At 45.0% G+C, this 22,523-nt stretch overlaps 1 protein-coding gene across 1 annotated transcript in view; it reads left to right on the top strand.

Annotated features, from left to right (window-relative positions):
* Positions 1–4,501: 4,501 nt before the first annotated feature.
* Positions 4,502–22,523, top strand: part of ADCY7 (adenylate cyclase 7) — a 124,666-nt gene continuing 106,644 nt past the window's right edge. The window contains exon 1 of the mRNA XM_044987589.1: positions 4,502–4,580. The gene's annotated coding sequence lies outside the window, so the exon portion shown is untranslated. The remainder of the gene's footprint in view (positions 4,581–22,523) is intronic.

Below are 22,523 nucleotides of genomic sequence, written 5' to 3'. Positions count from 1 at the left end.
CAAAGACAACACTATATTGATTGCATTGGCAAGTACAGGGCATTTAGATCTTAGTTTACGATGGTGTATAACGACAGTATATATATATATATATATATATGGCACTGAATAGTCTGTCCACTCTCAAGTGCCTCAGAATTTTGTTGAAGTGGTAAATGAAGTCCATCTGTTCTGAAATAAGGCCACTTATGATCTCAGCACAGCAGTATACTTTCCATTTCCTGCATTTCTTTAATCTTGTAATCTAATCCAAGTTTCACTAAAAGAAAGGAGTCCTTTTTAACAACTTCTTCACTGAGAGATTTTATTTTTCGTTTGCAGTGATCAGGAGACTATAAAATGGATATTTTTCATTGTTATTGAATAATACTGTGCACTTATATAGCTCCTTCTGTCTGATGGTTTTAATCTTTTTCTAATGCTTTTTAGATGTGATGTATGGAAGTATAATTAATCTCATTTTAACAATGGGGAAGCAAGATACAGCAAACTTAAGTGGTTTACTCCAGCTTGCATATGAAAACTGTAGCAGAGCTGGGAATATAACCAAGCTTATTGATGCCCACTCCTATGCTTATACCACAAGATCACTTTCTCCTCTATATCCTTTTTAATATTCCCCTAAATAGGTAAAAGTGGATTGTAATTTCTTTCCAAGACTAATTTAATTCCAGAAAAATTTTAATCACTGGGCAGCCTCAGAAAATCCATGACTTTATTTGCCCACCAACTCTTCAATGAGACTCAGAGAATTCAGCCAAAATGTTGTGTGTGGTATGTGAGTTCTGTATTAACAGATTCATTCTTTTGATGATAAGCTCAGATACATGATACTGGCCTACAGTACTTTTATCTGCTGGCTAACATCAAGCGTACTCTTCAAGAATGCACTACTGAGTGACCCAATTTCTGCAGTTTGGGAGGCATAAACAGAAAAGATACCTTATTATGCACTAAAAGTACAATTTTACCTTACTAACATGGTTTAACAAATCCCACTGTCTTTTGTGGTTTTCTTATCTCTGGTGGAGGGGTTGTCTATAGCATTTCTGCTGCCTTAGGTAAACTCGCAAATATCCACTTTTCACAGTCTGAGAGCAATCACTCCTGACTGGTAAATATTTTGCTACTCTGTTTGCCCCCCAAGGGTCTGATCCAATGCCCAGTGAAATCAGTGGAAAGACTCCCATTATGGCAAAGCCAGCCTTGGTCTGAGTCAGTTACCAGACGTACAAAGTCTATCTAATTAGAGCTGCAAAATCCACTGGAGCACCAAAATAGTGCCCACTGACTGGACACTTGCAAAAGAGCCTTGTGAGTGAACAAGCACTCCTTTGGCTACTAGAATAGAAAAGCAGGCTCTGATTACATAACAACCCACCCTGATGATGCCATTCTTATCTCTCGGAGAGATCCCAGAGGATGTTCCACATGGATGGCTCTCATTATGAGAGTCTCATGAAGGGTTCCACCTTTCACCCCTCCTCTTCCAAGTTTATATATGGAGCTACTAGAATGGTGAGGGAGGAGGCCTGGTTTAAAGTGCTTTCAATATACTGATGATACTCTGCTCTATTTCTTCATTTTGTCTGATTCAGAGGGTGTATTTGAACACCTTTCTCAAGAGTCTGGAGGAAACTAGGGACTGGCAAGAGCACATTGGCTGAGGCTCAGTCCAAAGACTGAGCTGATGGTAGATTAAGAGAAGCAAATATGGGACATGGCAAAGATTATCACTCCCTTTTAGCAAGAATGTCTGCCCACAATTATTCAGTTGAGTTTGCATTTTACGCACTTAGTTTGTCTAACAGCAAAGTGGAGCCTATAGCACAGAACTAGTTACTAAAGCTGCTTTTTTTCCTTCTGCATCTAGTCAAGGTGTGTTGCAACCCTTTCTCCCAAATGCTGACCTCACTTACAGCCATTCATGCTCTGTCACTTCAAGTTTAGGTTGCTACAATGTGCTCCAGCCAGGGCTACTCCTGAAATCAATTGAAAGCTGTTGCAGAATGTGGCAGTCACTTGATAGGAGGTATATATATTACAGAGCACATGTCAGCGCATCAATTGTCTGCGCTGGCTGCCTGTCAGTTTCCAGGGAGGTGGCCCATGGATTTCAGTGGGCTTTGGATCAGGCTCTATACTGGAGATTAACAACTCAGTGTAACTATTATTTTATTATAAGTAAAGCACAGGCAACACGATTGGCCCTATGCAAGACAAAATGAAAAGAGTCCCTGTAAATCAATATTGTTTAAAAAAAAAGAAAAAAGATTTCATGACAAGAAATAAAAAGCCCAATTTAGAAAGGTTTATTTCTATGATCATTGAAAAGTCAGGAAGCATTGCATTGCATTGCATTGCACAAGGGTAGGGTGACCAGAGAGCAAGTATGAAAAATCTGGACACTTTTTTTTTTGGTGGGTTATAGACCTAAACTCATAGTGTAGATCCTGCACAAGGGCCTCAGAGACTAACATGAACAGTAACCTACCTGTCACTTTTGCAAGTCCAATACCCCCAGACTATACAGAGGAAGGTGGTACATAAAGAGTCACATTTGTTATTTTGTGACCACATGGCACTGCATGGTGCCCAGTCCCCTTTTTTATTTTCACTATAAAATACTTACCTTTGCTCTGAGGAATCTTCCCTGGACTGCTATGATGTCCAAGTGCAGGGAGTTTGTTAATTTAAAAGAAACCCAGAAACTTTTACAGTTTGTGGAGCAACACTAAATTGGTAAGGGATCAAATTAACATGTCCCTTTTCAGGGTTCTGCTCCCCGCTCCCACACAGACTCACTGTGTGGACTTGAGCAAATCTCTAAGGGCAGCATTTTCACTTCTCTCTACAGTTAATTATTCTACTTGAGCCTATTTCAGAGCCACTGTGCATCTTCCTCCAGCTGAAACCAATGGGAGCTGTGGGTGCTCTACTGAAAAAGTAAGAGCCGCGGAGTCTGAGTACACACAATCAGTGTCCAGTTTTGAAAACATTGGCTGTAAAGTCTCTGTGCTTTCACGGTGTGATCCTGTATTCAGTGGGAGTGAATGTCCCCAGCCCTGGACAGGATTAGTCCTTTGTTTTCCCAGCTGTAAAAGAGGCGAACAAAATATTCAATGTTTTCACAAGGGTGTCACCTAATTTATTGGATATCACTAGAAAGGGGCCCTGCTTTACTGTTTCCATCTCTAATTTCTGTGACTCTGGGCATGTTTCCTGAGCCATCTGACTTCTGTAATAACAAAGCAGTTTTTGAGAAGCCCAAGTTGATGAAATTATATATCTTATCAGCCCCAGTGGAAGAGTCTGCAGAAACAGGAGAGGGAGAGCAGGTTGCAAAGGTCAGTAGATAAAGGAGCCTGTGTTTAATAAGCTCCAGCCCTGGAGGGGGGGGGGGCAGCAAGGGAACAGAGTGGAGGGGAGGCAGCACAAAACAGCATTCAGGCACTTCTAGTTTTATGTGTTTTTAGAAGTGACGCAAATCAAAACAGAAAACAAAGCATTTGGATGCATAAGGAATGGGATAGTAAATAATGTTGAACTATAATACCCCATATAAATCCAGGGAACACAGTGCTCAGTTCTGGTAACTCTCTGTCAAAAAGGATCTAGCAGAACCAGAGGGGATTCAAAGACGAGTGACAAAAGCGGTTAGAAGCCTGGAAAACTACATCTGAAAAGGCCTGGGATGGTTGAGTTCAGAAGAAGGAAGATATGATCAAGGTATACCGAAAAGGGAATGGCACGGAGGTGATGAATTGGGTGTCCTGTTCGCTCCATACCACACGAATAAGGTCACTTGGTAGAACTGCAAAGCAGCACATTTAAAAGGGAGCCGAAGAAGAACTCGTTCGTCTACACAAGGCACAGCTAGCCTGGGGGGTGCCTAGCAACAGGCATCGCTGAGACCAAGAATGCAGCAGGCTTCAACGCTGGGCCACTGCCATGGCTAACAAGGCGATCCGGGGGGCGGGGGAGAGACCGGCAGGGCACAGCCGGAGCGGGTGCCTGTTTGGGAAGAGGAGAGAGAAATCTCTACCCGTAAAGCAGCGTCTAACCCGGACTGCCGGGCTGGCACGTCCCTTGCGGGCAGGCCCTGTGTGAATGGCAGGCTTCTGGCGTTGCCCTGACCGGCACTTGCTGAAGCATGCGGTGCTGGCCCGGGGGGCTGAGCCAGGGGGCTGAGTCCGGGGCTGCCGTGAGCAATGCCTCGGAAGAGGCCGCTCCAGGGTCTTCAGTCTCTCCCCTCAGCAGGCTCCCAGCCAGCTCCGGGGGCTTTTGCCGTCCCCCCCCCCTTGCTGGCGCCACCTGTTCCTCTGTCCCCTCCAGCCCCGCGGGCAGGTCCCCAGGGGTCCTGCGCCCCCCTCACTCACCCACCCACCCACTCTTCGCACGACACCGGGCGTCCGCCCTCGGGAGCGAGCCCCTCCGCCCGGCCCGGCCCGGCCCGCGCTCACCTGGCGGGAGGCGGCGCCGCTAGGGGGCAGGGAGCTCGCGGCGCCTTTCCACCCCGGGGAGCCGCGGCTCACCCAGGAGACTCCCCGGAGCGAGACGGGAGGCGCGACCCGCCGCAGGTGAGTGGCCGGCGGGAAGGGGCTCCCGGGTCCCCAGCCGCGCCGCTGCCCGGCTCCGGGGCTCCGCGCGGGCCGGCTGGGCGGACGCGGGCTCGCCGGGCGGCAGCGCCCCGCCGCTTTCGTGGGTGAGGGCAGGAGAGCGAAGGGCAGGCGGCTCCGGAGCAGCCCGCGAAACTCGCTTCCTCAAGCGCCTGGCTCCGCTCCGCCGGGGGCAGCCGGCCCCTGCCCCGCTCCCCTAGCGCGCCTGGGGCTTGAGCTTCCCGGGGGGGGACGGGACCCTGCCCTTCCACAGCGCCCCGCTAGCCGGCCCCTGCCCCGCTGCTCCGGGGGGGGGGGACCCTGCCCTTCCACAGCGCCCCGCTAGCCGGCCCCTGGCCCGCTGCTCCGGGGGGGGGGACCCTGCCCTTCCACAGCGCCCCGCTAGCCGGCCCCTGCCCCGCTGCTCCGGGGGGGACGGGACCCTGCCCTTCCACAGCGCCCCGCTAGCCGGCCCCTGCCCCGCTGCTCCGGGGGGGGGACCCTGCCCTTCCACAGCGCCCCGCTAGCCGGCCCCTGCCCCGCTGCTCCGGGGGGGGGGGGACCCTGCCCTTCCACAGCGCCCCGCTAGCCGGCCCCTGCCCCGCTGCTCCGGGGGGGGGGGACCCTGCCCTTCCACAGCGCCCCGCTAGCCGGCCCCTGCCCAGCAGCTCCGGGGGGGGGACCCTGCCCTTCCACAGCGCCCCGCTAGCCGGCCCCTGCCCCGCTGCTCCGGGGGGGGGACCCTGCCCTTCCACAGCGCCCCGCTAGCCGGCCCCTGCCCCGCTGCTCCGGGGGGGGGACCCTGCCCTTCCACAGCGCCCCGCTAGCCGGCCCCTGGCCCGCTGCTCCGGGGGGGGGGGACCCTGCCCTTCCACAGCGCCCCGCTAGCCGGCCCCTGCCCCGCTGCTCCGGGGGGGGGACCCTGCCCTTCCACAGCGCCCCGCTAGCCGGCCCCTGCCCCGCTGCTCCGGGGGGGGGGACCCTGCCCTTCCACAGCGCCCCGCTAGCCGGCCCCTGCCCCGCTGCTCCGGGGGGGGGACCCTGCCCTTCCACAGCGCCCCGCTAGCCGGCCCCTGCCCCGCTGCTCCGGGGGGGACGGGACCCTGCCCTTCCACAGCGCCCCGCTAGCCGGCCCCTGGCCCGCTGCTCCGGGGGGGGGGGACCCTGCCCTTCCACAGCGCCCCGCTAGCCGGCCCCTGCCCCGCTGCTCCGGGGGGGGGGGACCCTGCCCTTCCACAGCGCCCCGCTAGCCGGCCCCTGGCCCGCTGCTCCGGGGGGGACGGGACCCTGCCCTTCCACAGCGCCCCGCTAGCCGGCCCCTGGCCCGCTGCTCCGGGGGGGGGACCCTGCCCTTCCACAGCGCCCCGCTAGCCGGCCCCTGCGGGACCCTGCCCTTTCACAGAGCCCCGCTGCTGTCCGGCAAGCCGGCCCCTGGCCACTGATCCCTAGGTTGGGCCAGCCCGTGGAAAGGGGGCTGTAGCACCGGGCTGGAGCCGCTGAAAGGGAAGGCGAAAGGGTCTTTTTTAACATCTGCCAGAGCTAACCGGTGCTCTGATCTGTTCGGTGTGGAGCTGCGTGTTTCCTCTACTTTACCAGCCCCCCTCCCCGGGTCATGTTTTCTATTCAACTCATCCTGGGGAATAGAAGTTAATTTTGGGTAATAGGGCCAGTTGTTAGTTGGACTGAAAGTCAGCCTCTCCCTAAAGCAAGTTCAGTTTGAGACACCTGTGTGTATATTTGTCTAGTTTCTTCCATTCTCCTGTTCCCCAGATGTTAAAGACAAGTCTTCCAGTTCTAGGCCTGGGTTCTCCAAACACACCCAAGCCTAATTTTACTATGCTGAGTAGTCCCTCAATGGGAGTAAAGTTAAGCAAGTGTGTAAGTGTTTGTAGGATCAAGGCCTAGAAATAAGACTTTTAGCTGACCTATGTCAGAATCCCTTTGAATTTCATACAGTTTAAAGATCAAAAAGTGTTAATGACCAACATGTAAAATATTTTAAAACAATTTATAGCTTTACAGTAACCCAGGCATACATGGAAGTTAGTGAGTCAAGATGTCTCACTGTATGACAAATAGCAGACAAACTGCACCCAAGGAAGCTGAATAGAGATGATGTAAGACTTGCCAGAACCTGTTTCTGAAGTTGATGCACTTGATGTTAGCAAATTATAGTAAAACCAGTCGTGACAAAAATATGTGGCGAAGTATGATTGAGAACAGAAAAATTGAGTGAGCCAGATCATACGTTCCAATATGCGTGCAAAACTTCCATTGAAGTCAGTGGGAGTTTTATGTGTGTACTGGAGAGCAGAAGTTGTCCTGTGTGTTTAAATATTTTCTTAACAGTAGAAATTCTCAATCCATAATCAGTGATTGATGGGCCTTTCTCTGTAGAAGAGGATAGCAGCAGACAAACAGTATTATCAGCATCTGAGAGTGGAAGTTATGGTTTAGCTGGTAAATCTTACTTGGGTCAGGAAGTTCTAATAAAACACTGAAGATATAGAACCTTTTGGTCCTGATCAATGTGTATTTGCAGGAGGTTTGTGTTAACTGAATGGAGATATTGAAATCTTACATGTGTTTAACTTGATTGTATTGTGAGTAGTCCTATTGAAACTGCTTGCCGTGTGTGAAGCTAAACAGCTGTGTAAATCTTTGCAGGATCAGGGCCTTTAGTTAATGTTGACTCATTTAAGGTATAAATGACTTTCCATTAAAAGTAGTCTTCTTGAAGGGAGATACCACTAATTACATTTTACAAGCTATAGCAATCAAAAAGCCTACATGCTTCTGATAATAAAAATGCCTTGCTTTTGTAGATGTGAGGAGATCTGGTAAACTCAGTGGTTGATGATTGTTCCTTGTTTACCCAGGCCAGATGATTGAAAACATAACTTACTGGCCTTGTCTTTTGCACCACGGAACAACATAAAGTCAGGAAGTTGTCTTAGCAGTAGTGGAGTCTTTTGGATGCCTTTTTCTAATATTTCTACATAATGTGGCCTGACACATCACTGAAAGGGGTATTAGGAAATCAGAGAGAAAACTTGCAAACATTTCTAAAGAGATTGGTCAATGTTTGGTAGGCCAAAATAATCATATATCTGTGATTCACTACTACTTTCAGTGGGAAAGTTTTACACTATGGAGACTTATGTGACAACTTCAGCTTAATAACAGGATAAAAACATTCCAAAATGTTTACCATGGCAATCAAACTCTATTATTGGTACTTTCTATTTGTTTGAAATAAATCAAGTACAACATTTTGTAATGTCATATCGTTAACACTGAAGACAGGGATCTCTCCAAAATCTATCAAGCCTAATGCTAATTTCATAAGTAAGTCTCTCTACAACTCTGTGGTCTTTGCAAGTAATTTAGAATCTCCTGAAGAAACCAGGACTTGGTCTACAGGAATGCTGACCATTGGAAAATACATTTTGAAAGCAATTTTGAACTGTTTTTTAAGTAAATAGTAACTACAGTATTTGAATTTGTCTCAGAAAGGAAGAATCTGCTGTTTTCTAGTCAGATGTAAATACTAAAAACATTTAGACAGTGTTTTTTTTCCTGTAACAAATCATAATCACAAGTGTCCTGTCTTGTAACAGGGACACTGGAAGACAAGCAAGCATTTTGAAGATCATTGATTAGAAAGAGAAATAACCAAAGTCTTATTGTGTATACACACACAGACTGGCAGTCTTAATACCCTGTTCTGTATTTCAAAATACTGAAATCAACTCTAAAGAGGGGATATGCACTTAAGGCCAGCACCAAAATACAAATTTAGAAGACCTACAGCTATTATAATAAAATATCTTTTGAAGAAAGGTAGACACTGACAATATTGTAATATTCTTATTTATGTTTTAATAATGTAAGTACTGAGAAAGAGAAAAGAAACTAAGAGACTTAAATTATGTCCGAAATCAAAATGTCTTTTGTTTAAGGCATCCTGGTTTAAGAGTATTGGCTTATGAACTTTTTATTTGCTCTTTCCATCTCCTTTAATCAGAAGATTAGATTGGTATTATGTCTGCTGTAAAAACCCATGATGGATTACACTTTGTGTGTGTGGTGACACAAGTGCTTAGGTTTTGAAGATATTTATTTTGCAGTGGTTGCCATTAAAGTCAGCAGGGGCCAACAATCACCATGTGTGATACTGCAATTTTCCATTGTACTCAGAATAGAAAATAACAGTGATGTCCAGAATACGACTGTCTGGTCATAGTAAGTTAAAGCTGACTTTTAGTGGTTACCTCTGTATGTCATGTAGGATGCCAGAGGCTACTGATAACAGAAATCAGGATCCATGGGCATTCTTGTGAAACAGCCATTGCATTTTTTAAATTGTTCCTAGTAGGGCCGTTGATTAATCACAGTTAACTCACGTGATTAACCAAAAAAAATTAATCGTGATTATTTGCAGTTTTAATCGCACTGTTAAACAGTAGAATACCAATTGACATTTATTAAATATTTTGAATGTTTTTCTACATTTTCAAATATATTGATTTCAATTACAATACAAAATACAAAGTGCACAGTGCTCACTTTATATTATTATTCTTACAAATATTTGCACTGTAAAAATGATAAACTCAAGAAATAGTATTTTTCAATTAATCTCATACAAGTACAGTAGTGCAATTTCTTTGTCATGAAAGCGCAATTTACAAATGTAGGATTTTTTTGTTACATAACTGCACTCAAAAACAAAACAATGTAAAACTTTAGAGCCTACAAGTCCACTCAGTCCTACTTCCTGTGCAGCCAATTGCTAAGACAAACAAGTTTGTTTACATTTACAGGAAATAATGCTGCCTTCATCTTATTTATAAATTCACCTGAAAGTGAGAACAGACATTCGCATGGCACTTTTGTAGCCAGCATTGCAAGGTATGTGTGCCAGATATGCTAAACATTCGTATGCCCCTTCATGTTTCCAGAGGACATGCTTCCATGCTGATGATGCTCATTTAAAAAAAAAAGTGTTAATTAAATTTGTGACTTAACTCCTTGGGGGAGAATTGTATGCCTCCTGTTCTGTTTTACCCAAATTCTGCCATATATTTCATGTTACAGCAGTCTCAGATGATGACCCATCATGTTGTTCGTTTTAAGAACACTTTCACTGCAGATTTGACAAAACTCAAAAAAGGTACCAATGTGAGATTTCTAAAGATAGCTACAGCACTCGACCCAAGGTTTAAGAATCTGAAGTGCCTTCCAAAATCTGAGAGGGATGAGGTGTCATAGAATATTAGGGTTGGAAGAGAACTCAGGAGGTCATCTATCCAATTCCCTTCTCAAAGCAGGACCAACACCAACTAAATCATCCCAGCCACAGCTTTGTCAAGCTGGGCCTTAAAAACCTCTAAGGATGGAGATTCCACCACCTCCCTAGGCAGAGCTGTAACAAAGAATTTTTGTGCCCGAGGCAAGGGCCGGCTCCAGGCTCCTCGGCGGCAATTAGGTGGCAGGTTCCGCAGTCCCTCTCGGAGGGATGGGCCCGCTGCCAAAGAATGAATGAAGCGGCGGCGGCAGGTCCTTCCCTCTCAGAGGGACTGTGGGACCCGCTGCCGAATTGCTGCTGAAGACTGAAGTGGCAGTGGTAGGGCTGCCGCCAAAGCGCTGCTGATTGCAGCTTTTTTTTTCCTTTTTCCTCTGTCCGCGTGGGCGGTAGAAGTGCACCCCTCTGCTTTGTGTGCCCGAGGCAAGTGCCTCACTTGCCTCGCCCTGGTTACGGCCAGTGATGAGCTGCCAAAATATTAACAACCGGTTCCCTCCTCCTCACCCCATGAGAGGGTCATGCCCCCCCCCCGGGGACTCCTGCCCCATCCAACCCCCCCATGTTCCTTGACAGCCCCTCCCCCGGGACCTGTGCCCTATCCACCCCCCTTCCCTGTCCCCTGACTGCCCCTTGCCACCCCATCCAACCCCTTCTCTCATTCCTGATGGCACCCAGGGACCCCTACCCCATCCTACCACCCCTTCTCTCTGTCCCCTGACTGTCCCTGGAATCCCTACCCCTAACTGCCCCCCACCGCCCCATCCAACCCCTGCTCCTTTCTGACTGCCCCCCCAGGACCCTTGCCCCCGTTCAATCCCCCTGTTCCCTGCCCTCTGACCGCTCCGACACTAATTCACCCCCTCAAATCCCCTGCCCTCTATCCAACACGCCCTCCCTGCTCCCTGGAGGTGGGGGCCCAGCTGGGCTGGGGCTGGGACCGGAGCCACCCGGCTGATGTCGGGGCCGGACCTGGGGGCCGGGCGGCGCGGCGCCTGGAGCCCTCCTCCTGCTGGTGCCCCCAGCTCAAGCTCACCTGGTGGAAGCCGCTGCTTCCTTCTCAGCCCTCCCAGGCTTCCCGCGTGAACAGCTGATTCGCAGGAAGCTGGGAAGGGGGAGGAGAAGCCGGAGGAGCTTCAGAAGAGGAGGCAGAGGCGGAGTGAGGTGAGCTGGGGCTGGGGGAAGGGTAGGGAGCTGCTAGAGCTTTTGTTAAATTTAAAAGCCCTTTTGGAACTAGTTGTCCCTCCAGGAACAACCGGTTCTAAACGGGCTTCTAAATTTAACAACCGGTTCTCGCGAACCGGTGCGAACCGACTGCAGCTCACCACTGGTTACGGCACCGTCCCTAGGTAACCCATTCCAGTGCTTCACCGCCCTCCTAGTGAAATAGTGTTTCCTAATATCCAACCTAGACCTTCCCCACTGAAACTTGAGACCATTGCTTCTTGTTCTGTCATCTGCCACCACTGAGAAAAGCTGAGCTCCATCCTCTTTGGAACCCTCCTTCAGCTAGTTGAAAGCTGCTATCAAATACTCCCTCACTCTTCTCTTCTTCAGAATAGATAACCCCAGTTCCCTCAGCCTCTCCTTGTAAGTCACGTGCCCGAGCCCCCTAATAATTTTTGTTGCCCTCTGCTGGACTCTCTCCCATTTTTCCACATCCTTTCTGTAATGGGGGTACCAAAACGACTCAATACTCCAGGTGTGGCTTCACCAGTGCCAAATAGAGGGGAATAATCACTTCCCTCGATCTGCTGGCAATGCTCCTACTAATACAGCCCAATATGCCATTGGCCTTCTTGGCAACAAGGGCACACTGCTGACTCATATCCAGCTTCTCATCCACTGTAATCCCCAGGTCCTTTTCTTTAGAACTGCTGCTTAGCCATTTAGTCCCCAGCCTGTAGCGGTGCATGGGATTCCTCCTTCCTAAGTGCAGGACTCTGCACTTGTCCTTGTTGAACCTTGTCAGATTTATTTTGGCCTAATCCTCCAATTTGTCTATGTCACTCTGAATCCTACTTTTCAGCATATCTACCTCTCCCCGCAGTTTAGTGTCATCTGCAAACTTGCTGAGGGTGCAGTTAATCCCATTATCCAGATCATTAATAAAGATGTTGAACAAAACCGACCCCTGGGGCACTCTGCTTGATACCGGCTGCCAATTAGACATTGAGCCATTGATCGCTACCTGTTAAGCCCGACAATCTAGCCAGCTTTCTATCCACCTTACAGTCCATTCGTCCAATCCATACTTTTTTAACTTGCTGGCAAGAATACTTTGGGAGACCGTATCACAAGCTTTGCTAAAATCAAGATATATCACATCCACTGCTTTCCCCATATCCACAGAGCCGTTATCTCATCATAGAAGGCAGTCAGGTTGGTCAGGCATGACTTGCCCTTGGTGAATCCATGTTGACCGTTCCTGATCACCTTCCTCTCCTCCAAGTGCTTCAAAATGGATTCCTTGAGCACCAGCTCCATGATTTTGCCAGGGACTGAAGTGAGGCTCACTGGTCTGTAGTTCCCTGGGTTCTCTTTCTTCCCTTTATAAAATATGGGGACTATATTTGCCTTTTTCTAATTGTCCTGGATCTTCCCCCCCCGCCCCCTGTCACCATGAATTTTCAGAGATAATGGCTAATGGCACTGCCATCACATCAGCCAACTCCCTCAGCCCCCTTGGATGCATTAGATCTGGACCCATGGATTTGTGCATGTCCAGCTTTTCATAATAGTCCTTAACCTGTTCTTCTATCAATGAGGGCTGCTCACCTCCTTCCCCATACTGTGTTGCCCAGTGCAGCAATCTGGGAGCTGACCTTGTCTGTGAAGACTGAGGCAAAAAAAGCGTTGAGTACTTCAGCTTTTTCCACATCATCTGTCACTATGTTGCCTCCCGCATTCAGTAAGGGGCCCACACTTTCTCTGACCTCCGTCTTATTGCTAAGATACCTGTAGAAACCCTTCTTGTTACCCTTTACATCCCTTGCTAGCTCCAATTGTGCTTTGGGCTTCCTGATTACACCCCATCTACTCTAGCAATATTTTTATACTCCTCCGTAGTCATCTGTCCAAATTTCCACTTCTTGTAAGTTTCCTTTTTGAGTTAAAACTCACCGAAGATTTCACTGTTAAGCCAAGCTGGTCGCCTGCCATATTTGCTATTCTTTCTGCACATTGGGATGGTTTGTTCCTGCGCCCTCAATAAGGATTCTTTAAAATACAGCCAGTTCTCCTGGACTCCTTGCCCCCTCACATTAGCCTCCCAGAGGATCCTGCCCATCAGTTCCCTAAGGGAGTCTGTCTGCTTTTCTGAAGTCCAGGGTCCGTATGTTGCTGCTACTCCCTGTCGAGCATCCTTTCAGAAGTCTTAAAAGAGCAACATTCCGATGTGGAAACTATGAAAACCAAACCACCAAAAAAGAAAATCAACCTTTTGCTGGTGGCATCTGACTCAGATGATGAACATGAGTTGGTCTGCACTGCTTTAGATTGTCATTCAGCAGAACCTATCATCAGCATGGCCTCTGGAATGGCGGTTGAAGTGTGATGGGACATATGAATCTTTAGCGCATCTGGCACATAAATATCTTGCAACGCCAGTTAAAACAGTGCTGTGTGAATGCCTGTTCTCACTTTCAGGTGACATTGTAAACAAGAAGCAGGCAGCATTATCTACTGCAAATGTAAACAAACTTGTTTGTCTGAGCAATTAGCTGAACATGAAGTAGGACTGAGTGGACTTGCAGGCTCTGAAGTATACATTGTTTTATTTTTAATGCAGTTATTTGTACATAATTCTACATTTGTAAGTTCAACTTTCATTATAAAGAGGTTGCACTACAGTACTTGTATTAAGTGAATTGAAATATTCTATCTTTTTTACAATGCAAATATTTGTAATAAAATAGTGAGCATTGTGCACTTTGTATTCTGTGTTGTAATTGAAATCAATATATTTGAAAATGTGGAAAACATCCAAAAATATTTAAATAAATGGTATTCTATTATTATTTAATAGCATGATTAATCACACGATTAATTTGTTTAATCGCTTGAGACCATTAGTTTCTAGTGAAGCTAACGACAATGGGATTAAAAGAAAACAAGAAGGATACTTAAGGACTGAGTTATGGGCATATTGACACCCACATGGCTTATGCTAAGTGAAAGAGCAGGTGATAAGTTGGAGATATTAGTTCAGATGCTAGCCTAAATAGAAAACAGACAGCAGTTTCTCCACTTAATACCTATGTTTGTGTGACTGGGAATTGTACATTAATCAAAAAAGACACTATACATTTGGGAATTACAGAAAATCGCGGGGCCTCCCACTCTGCCTGGCTACAGATTTATTTCTTGAGTTACATCTTTGATTTAGGAATAATATAATAGATAGTACTATTGTGATCATCTAGTCTGACCTGTAGAACACAGGCCATGGAATTTCACTCAGTTATTCCTTTGTCAGTTGCATACTCCTGGCTGAGCTGCAATATTTCTTCTAGAAAGCCAGGCAGTCCCTTTGGTAGCTGGGAATGGTTTTTGTTTTTTTGTTTGTTTGCTTGCTTTGGTGTTTTGGATTTATATAATATAACATATATGTATATCTATATAATGCATGTCAGACTTCACTAAGCACCTAGGGAACTTTTAAGTTGAAAGTCTGTTGTGGCGCTTTTAGGTGTAAATGCTTGTATTTTTACTCTGATTTTATTTTTTAAAATATTGTTTTATTGATTATAGGTGCCCAGGTACCTGCCACTGGGCAGGGATATAAAATTATAAATAAACCAATACTGGAGAGACAGGTTTCTTTTCTTGTCATTTGCTCTTCAGAATATCAAGGGCTGTCTGTGCTGCACAAGCACGTAGACTGATTAAGGAGTGACAGCGGTATATAAGTAAGCCCCTGCGTTTGCAGATTAAACCATTTAAAAAAAATTCCTGGGTTTTACAAAAAGTATTAATTTTTCACTCTACTTTTGTACCATTCAAATATATACAAAAACCTTGTTTTATTAGGAAATTACAGTACATTGCATGAGATAATGTAGGGCCCTAGCAAATTCACGGCCATGAAAAACGCGTCACGGACTGTGAAATCTGTTCTCCCCTTTCCCCCCCGCCCAATGAAATCTAGTCTTTTGTGTGCTTTTACCCTATGCTATATAGATTTCATGGGGGAGATCAGCATTACTCAAATTGGGGGTCCTGACCCAAAAGGGAGTTGCAGGGGGTCACAAGGTTATTTTAGGGGGATTGCAGTATTGCCACCCTTACTTCTGCACTGTCTTCAGAGCTGGGTGGCCAGAGAGTGGTGGCTGCTGATTGAGGGCCCAGCTCTGCAGGCAGCAGCGCAGAAGTAAGGGTGGCAATACCACACCATGCCATCCTTACTTCTGCACTGCTGGTGGTGGTAGCTCTGCCTTCAGAGTTGGGATCCTGGCCAGCAGCTGCCACTCTCCAGCTGCCCAGCTCTGAAGGCGGCGCTGCCACCAGCAGCAGCTCAGAAGTAAGGATAGCAGTACTGCAACCTCTCCCATAATAACCTTGTGACCCCCCTCAACTCCTTTATGGGTCAGGACCCCTACAAGTACAACACCGTGAAACTTCAGATTTAAAGAGCTAAAATCATGAAATTTATGATTTTTAAAATTCTAGGACTATGAAATTGACCCAAATGGACTTTGCATTTGGTAAGGCCCTAGATATATGTATTACGATAATACATTAGTCTGTGTGTATATGCAAAGCTGCCTGTTGAAGTAAGGCTATTTATTAGTCTAGAAGATGCACACAATGAACAAACAGGCACGCACGCAAACTCTGAAGTGTGTGTGCATCTGAACGTACTGATGAATCTCACACCCACCATGTGCACATTTCAAGCTGTTAGCAGATAAAGATTTAACACACTAAAATGGGAAGAAAATGAAAATCTATATCAGAATATGTTTCAGAACTCAAGGAAGTACACCTTTACCTCGATATAACGCTGTCCGTGGGAGCCAAAAAATCTTGCTGTGTTGTAGGTGAAACCGTGTTATATCAAACTTGCTTTGATCCACTGAAGCGTGCAGCCCTGCCCTCCCCCCATCCCCGCCCCTGGAGCACTGCTTTACCGCGTTATATCCGAATTCATGTTATATCGGGTTATATCAAGGTAGAGGTGTATTCAAAAGTTTTCAAACAATAAAAACAGGAGAAAAGGATGAATTTGAGTATATGTGCTACAAATGGTGTGACACAATTATTACATGTAAATATTTATAGGCTAATAATTCTGTGTCTACAACATTAAACTGTTTTTTCAAATGAAAAGTTTTATTTGGGGATTAGAGAGAGATCGTTTTCTTAAACTCAGAGGTGGCATTGTGTTTTGAGTTCTGTTTTAGTTCTGCCACAAACCACATTGATGAACAGAATTCAGAGCATTAATCTACTGAATACTCCCCCTGCCCCCCATCTTTCCATCCACCAAAATAAATCCTGATATTGATCCAGAAAAATAATTAATAGTTTTTTGCACTGATTTTTACCTGTTTGTTGTGGTGGTAATAAACACTGATAAATCCTTGGGGGAAAAATAAATAAAATTAAAACTGAAAATGAAGGGTCTTATATATGAGAAGCACTGCATACCAGCTGTGGGTATTTTCTGGCTCTTCTTAACTAGTATTGAAAATGGTTTGGTTATTGTGGAGATGTAACACCTGATACAATCCTGATGCTTCATTCTGGGTTGACTTGGAGCAAGGTTTTCCAAAGGTGGGTTATTTTTCTATCCATATGGGGATGTGGATCCAAGGGAGAGAACATGAGTAGAGATGCAGTGGTTAGGGATTTTCAGAGGAGATTGTAGGTGTTAGGTGCAATTCCTTGAGGCTTCTTTTGAAAATCCCAGTTTATGGCTCCGATTCAGCACACCTTTACTTCCACGCATAATGCTTAATACTGCTACTATTATTTAGAACAAGATTTTGATACCTGTACTATCACTCATTTGCACCTTACTTCATGAATTGTTCCATGGACTTCAGTGTGGTACACTTTTTAACATGGGTTAAGATATTAGAATCTGCCCTTTAGTGAGTAGTCCCAGTTGAAGTCACATGAGGACTGGACTCCCATTGATCTAAACCAGCTTTACTATCCTCCTCCTCCTTCCTGGAGAAGGTGCCCAGTCATTACTGAAGTTCTTCAGGAAAGTCTCTTTAAACGTCTGAACTACAGTATATTTCATTTAAAAAACTGAGTATTTCTTCTAGGGATTATAAGCGGTGGACAGTAAATATTAATTAAAGAAACAGAGGTTCTGTTTTTTAAAGGAGATAAAAGCTGCAAAGATTCAAGATGATTATTTGGTAGGTTGACAGGATATTACAGCTGATAAGCTTGTATTTTTGCCCGTTAGTCAAATCAGATCATAATATATTAAAATCAGGAAGTGCACTTTCATCCTCAGCTTAATACATTTTCAGAAACAGAGTAATTTGTAAGTAATACCTCCATGAAACCCCGAAATCTAGTATTCACTGATACATACATTTTACTGTTTGAAATGGGAAAAAAGAGGAAACATTCTGAGTATTTCAAAACTACTCAATAGGGTTCTTAATGGAAGATATGTAGCAACATACTTTTTAAAAATGCACATTGTAGCTTTTCCTGTGCATAGAAGAGATACTGAAGATATTAAATCTCTATCATACTTGAATTTACTGATCTTATTGCTTAGTAACCATATTGGAGGAGTCTTTTTTTTTCTTCTTCAGGAAAGCATTAAAATCTGTATTAAGTTTGGATATTTTTGTAGATTTTAGATCCAATCCTGAGAAGACTTATGTACTGCTTCACTTGGCGCTCACTGAATAGCCTCATTGACTTGATGTGTCCAGACTAAGCATGCATGCAAGTAATAAAAAAAGGTAATAATTGGAGATATACCAATCTCCTAGAACTGGAAGGGACCTTGAAAGGTCATCGAGTCCAGCCCCCTGCCTTCACTAGCAGGACCAATTTTTGCCCCAGATCTCTAAGTGGCCCCCTCAAGGATTGAACTCTCAACCCTCAGTTTAGTAGGCCACTGCTCAAACCACTGAGCTATCCCTGGGGACTTTATTAGGAATATATCTGTATTTTGACCTTCATCTTCAGATATATTGCTTATCTTCTTTCCAACTGTCAACTTGCGAAGAATGGAGCTTTAAGTAACCAGGTGAACAATTTGAGTACACTGACTTTGAAGTATGTGGGGAATTGACGTAAAGACGTTACAAGCACTCATCTATTGAATGTCAGAATCTTTTATGCAATGTTTTGCAGATCCAGGCAGCTGCCAGTGCAAGTTATGACTTATGCTGATGGACTGTATTCAGATGGAATTTAACTTCAAAGTTAAATTGTTTTAAAAAACAAATTTTCAGTCATAATCCAGTGAAAGTTCATGGTGAGTTTCACAATTTATTAGTATTATCCTAAGTATTCAATTAAAAAAAAAAGTGGCACAACTTAAACTTGACTGTGCAGTGACAATAAAACTGATATTTTAAAATTGTGCATATTTTCTCTTACGTAAGATAAAAGGTTGAGCTTTTGAACCTATAATTTAGGTGAGTGGCCTTTTGATTGATATTTTATTAGAGTTGACTATAGTGTTATCAGTTGTTTTGTTGAATTTGAGGAGTAAATTTCCTTTATTGAAATTTAATATGTAAGTGGTTTAACACACCTGAGGTAAATGAGGTACAAAAATAGACTCTCTTCTGATTGATAAAATGCTGTGAAGGTCTTTGTGATCTGGTTTGGTGCTTGTGGCAGTTCTTAGTTGATTTTCAGTCTCTTGATGCTTTAGCTAAAAGAAAAGAGCTTCCCCCCATGCTTCCTAGATCATTGTGGTTAATTTCTTGATCAGTTTGGAAGTTCATTGTTAAAGTTCCATGTGGGAACTTGTACTTTTCTGTCACTGAAGAGTTCCAAAACAGGTACTTCGCAAAATGTTTGGAGAAGGGCATGTTTCCAGAACATATGAAATGTAAATGGAAAATAATAGCAGTGTTACCATATGTATCACAGTAGAATTATAGAAAATAACCAGCTGATACTGGTTAGATGCGTGTGGCAAGTAGGCATTACTGTTATGATTAATATTTTTGTTTGTTTACACCTTTAAAAAAAATTGACTCAAAACTACAAGCCGTGCAGATAACTTAGGAACCTGTGGCTATGTGCACATTGCTGTGGTCTGTCTTCTAGCTCCTATCTTTTTGAGCAGGTCTACACGCTGCAGCTGCACCTCTGTAGTGCATTAGTGAAGATTCTGCTATGCCAATGGGAGAGGTTGTGTCCGCACCAGGGATTAGGTTGGTATAACTGCCTCGCTCCGAGGCATGGATTTTTCACATGCCTGAACGACGTAGTTATACTGATATAAGTTTGTAGTGTAGACCTGGCCTTACTAAGCCCACTTGTTGCATTGCCTTAAATTGGACAGAAGGCTCTTCAGAATATAAACTCTTTTATTATGTGTAGGGCCCTACCAAATCTCGGCCATGAAAAACAGGTCACAGACCGTGAAATCTGGTCTTTTGTGTGATTTTTCCCTTACGCTATACAGATTTCAGAGGAGAGACCAATGTTTCTCAAATTGGGGGTCCTGACCCAAAAGGCAGTTGCAGGGAGGTCACAAGGTTTATTTAGGGTGTCACAGTATTGCCACCCTTACTTCTGCACTACCTTCAGATCTGGGTGGCTGGAGAGCAGCAGCTGTTAGCCAGGCACCCAACTCTGAAGGCAGCGCCCTGCCAGCAGCAGCGCAAAAGTAAGGGTGGTAATACCATACCATGCCACCCTTACTTCTGCGCTGCTGCCTTCAGAGCTGGGCAGCCAGAGAGTGGAGGCTACTGACTGAGCAGTGCAGAAGTAAGGATGGCATGGTATGGTATTACCACCCTTACTTCTGTGCTGCTACTGACTACGGTTCTGCCTTCAGAGCTAGGCTTCTGGCCAGCAGCTGCTGCTCTCCAGCTGCCCAGCTCTGAAGGCTGCATCACCACCAGTAGCAGCGCAGAAGTAAGGGTAGCAGTACCGCAACCCCCCCGCCCCAATAACCTTGCAGCCACACCCCCCCTCCACAATTCCTCTATGGGTCAGGATCCCTAAAATTAAAACACTGTGAATTTTCAGATTTAAATACACCTCTACCTCGATATAACGCTGTCTTTGGGAGCCAAAAAATCTTACCGCGTTATAGGTGAAACCGTGTTATATTGAACTTGCTTTGATCCACCGGAGAGTGCAGCCCCCCCCCCCCCGGAGCACTGCTTTACCGTGTTATATCCAAATTCGTGTTATATCGGGTGGCGTTATATCGAGGTAGCGGTGTAGCTGAAATAATGAAATTTATGTTTTTCAAAATCCGATGACCATGATATTGAACAAAATGGACCATGAATTTGGTAGGGCTCTAAGTATGTGGTTGTAAGAGCACTGATTGGGGCCTCTGGGTGATGTTATAGGCACATTGAATATATACTAATGTGCCTTATGAGCACAAATATGTGTGATTGGTATAATTGTTTTGTTCAATAATACTTCTAACACTTTTCATGTGTAGGTGATTACCAAGGCAAGTATCATCTCCATTTCAGGCATAAAAAGTTAAGTAACTTTCTCACACTCATGTGATGATGAAAGGCAAAGTCAGGATTAGAACGTGGGTCTCCCAACCCTCGGTTCATGCCCTATCCACAGGATATGAGCTCTGTCTCATAGCTTGGTAATGGAGTTAAGATATGTGTGTTTATGTTGCAGGGTATCCTTCAAACAGAAACCTCCTTTGTTTTCAATAGTTTTAATATAAACCAAACATTCTCTTCCATAATAGTTAGCCTATGACAATTGGATTGCAGTATCACTGGGTTATGTTGGAATCCTAATAGTTTACTGTGCGTGGATTTTTCAGTGCTTTCAAACAAACAAAAAGCAACCTGATTCAAGGTACTGTTTCCTTCAGGATCAGTGGCAAAAACTCTTCCCTCCTCATGCTACTGTGCACTGGCTGCTGTTCCCCGAGTCAAGAGATGGCTGTGTTTCATTACTACTATGTGTACGTATGAGTAGCTGTAAGGCATTTCAGGATAAATGTAATTATTATTCTGTAACTAGAAATGAGGATCAAATACAGTATGTTGCATTTAGCACTTTCTTTTCTTACGTGAATAAATGGCAGATTCTGAGTAAAAATAAAAAGAACAAAGGCCACCAAAATTATAATGAAACAGTTAAATAACAGATAGGAACTAGTTGTTCCTGTGAACCTGACTGAACATACTCCTGGCAATGAAGAATCAATATTGCACTGAAGTTTCCATATGCCGGAGGTTTATAGGGTGTATTTGCTGGTCATAGTTAAGCAGCTTTCTGTATCCTTCTACTAACGAGTTGCTGAAGCTGCATCTGAAGTTGACCTTGCTATGTATTCATTCTCACTAATCTATGTATTCCTTTTTGCTAAAAAGTAATACAGGGCCTTGTATCATTTTCTGTTACAAGAGCAATGTAGATAACTGCCAGTTAGCGTGTGAATTGTACAAGCCAGAGTTTTCTAATTTGCAAGATTATAACACTTTCTGCTAGGGAATCAGATCATGGCTTTGTCAGTAATTTAATAGGACAACATTGAATCTTTTCCTATGCATCTAGATATATTGAACATGTCAAGGCACCAAGTCTTGTTACCCTGCTGTATAACCCAGCCAAACCTGTGTGGTTCTACTTCAGGAAGAGTGGGCGGGAGCTGGCAGAGGTGTGCCTGGAAATTAAGGGCATCTGGTGGTGGTGTGTAGGGACAGATGCCTTGATGGATCTATTCTGTCAAGAATCCACTGGAGATTCACTCCTGTGGAGTGGGAGCATACCAACAGCAGGGGGCTGTTGCATGCCTAGGACTGAAGAAGTGGCTTTAAAGTACCTCCACTGCTGCTTCTCAGCCAAAGTGGTGGGTGAAGGGAGGATTTTTTCATGCTACTGTGCAGAAGGCCAGTGGAAAGCCTGGTCCCTCTGGGATGTGGCTTGAAATATCTACCATACAGTGTACTTGTTACAAATGTACTGAAAAAAATATCCCCTAAAATGGCTTGCCTAAATTTCTTAAGACTTTATGGAAAAAGTCTCCTGGGACAAATGACAGGCCAAAAGAAGTGTGTGTGTTGGGGTCAGAAACAGGGCTTAAATGAGTGAAAGAGTACAAAGGGTCAAACAGCATAGCAAGCTGAATCAGCAGCCACATAAGAACAAGAACACTTTCGTGCACACCTAAACGTCAGACTTTTTTCCACTCATTGGAAGTGCAAATAAACCGAAAGGCGGTTGACTAAACAAGGCACGTTGTTAGCGTTTCCTCAGCGACATTGTATTGTCAGGAAACCTGCCAGATGTCTCTTGGCAATACGTTGTGGCATCATTGGAATAGCAGAAAGTGCTAATCAGACAGACATGTATCAACAGCCTTTTGCAGGTGTGTGAGTCACCACGGGACAGTCAAGAAGAGTGAAGGAATCATCCAGTGCACCATAAAACACTCTGTATTTCTCTGAGACACTTAATTAATA

This window comes from Mauremys mutica, chromosome 14 (genome assembly GCF_020497125.1).
Source record: "Mauremys mutica isolate MM-2020 ecotype Southern chromosome 14, ASM2049712v1, whole genome shotgun sequence".
NCBI lineage: Eukaryota > Metazoa > Chordata > Testudines > Geoemydidae > Mauremys > Mauremys mutica.
This window is presented reverse-complemented; position numbering and strand designations above follow the sequence as displayed.